Raw genomic sequence first — 1306 nt, 5'->3', positions numbered from 1 at the left:
CTTTTCTTTTCTATTTTATTCCTATTTTATTTATCTCTTCTCGTTCTCCTTTCTCTTTTACTGCTGTTATTCTCACTTTTCTTCTTTTGTTCTTCAAACCTTTCCTTTCCCCTTCTTCGTTTATTAGCCCCTTCTTCTCTCCCTTCTTCTGATCTCTCCCTCATTCCTCTCCCTTTATCCCCTTGTCCCTATCTTCTTACTCTTCCTCCCCCTTTCTCCCCTCTCTCTCTCACTTCCCCTTTTCTTCCTCCCCTCTTCCCACCTAACTACACTGGTCATGTGTATTTTTGCGGATGATTGAAGAAAAGGAAAAAAATGAAATAAGGAAGAGGAAGAAATAATAAATGTTAACTTTATCTTCTTCATTTGCTGGTTCTTTATTTCGAAGATAATAATAGTAATGATTATATTAACATTCATGTTGTTGATTATAATAATCATAATGGTTATTTGATAACGGTGCCATGCTCATGATTATTAGTATCATATAGTCATTAATAATATCACTATATCACTAAAACAGATTAATTTAGCTTCTCTGTTTTTATCTTTGTCAACACAATTAATAATATCATCAATTTTCTCTCAATGACTTTATCAATATCACCATCATTCTTTTATTCGCTTTATCATCATTCCTTTTCCCCCGCATTAACACTCCAAGTCTAACTCCCAATCCTTCATCTGTCTGTTACCCTTGGTATTTTTAATTACCGGCCAAGATGTTTTTTTGTTTAATCTCTTGATTTTTTTTTGACTCTCTTCGTCGTCCAGAATTTTCTAATTACTTATTTTTCCATAATTGTTCTCACGGGCATTTAATTAAGAAATAAATGGTCTTGTGGTACTCTTTATCACTATGGCAATAATTTTCCCTCCGGTGATATTATGAATTGACTAATTATCTTTATTGCCGCGCTAATGAGCTGTACTGGCTGTATTAGTGAGTCCAAAGATCTGTATTTGTAACTTTGTGAATTAGCTTGAGTGCTGTCTTCGTTATCAGCTAGTTTATTCATAGCGCTAATTAATATATTCATAATCCCTAGTTTAGCTTTTGGACAGTCCTAACTAGTCCTAACTATAACTATCAATTGCATATCTAATTAGTCCACAATAAACGAATTATCCTTATTCTTACATTGATACTTCCATAACATTATATTTCCCCCAAAATTGAATGATTTATGAACCTTTTTTTTTCATTTTTTTCAAAGACTGATTTCGTAATGGCTTCTGAGGAAGATTTTTGTTTTCTTTAACTTATCATATTCCAAAGACATTGATTTTGTAATGGCTTCTGATA

The 1306-nt window shown here is 32.5% G+C and overlaps 1 protein-coding gene across 1 annotated transcript in view; it reads right to left on the bottom strand.

The window, feature by feature from the left end:
• The window catches only part of LOC119587349 (GTPase-activating Rap/Ran-GAP domain-like protein 3), a 420180-nt gene that overhangs the window by 125762 nt on the left and 293112 nt on the right, over positions 1-1306 (bottom strand). The gene's annotated exons all lie outside the window — the stretch shown is intronic.

The sequence above is a fragment of the Penaeus monodon genome, chromosome 22, assembly GCF_015228065.2.
Source record: "Penaeus monodon isolate SGIC_2016 chromosome 22, NSTDA_Pmon_1, whole genome shotgun sequence".
Classification (NCBI taxonomy): domain Eukaryota; kingdom Metazoa; phylum Arthropoda; class Malacostraca; order Decapoda; family Penaeidae; genus Penaeus; species Penaeus monodon.
Note: the sequence above shows the minus strand (reverse complement) of the source record. Positions and strands in the feature narration are given on the sequence as shown.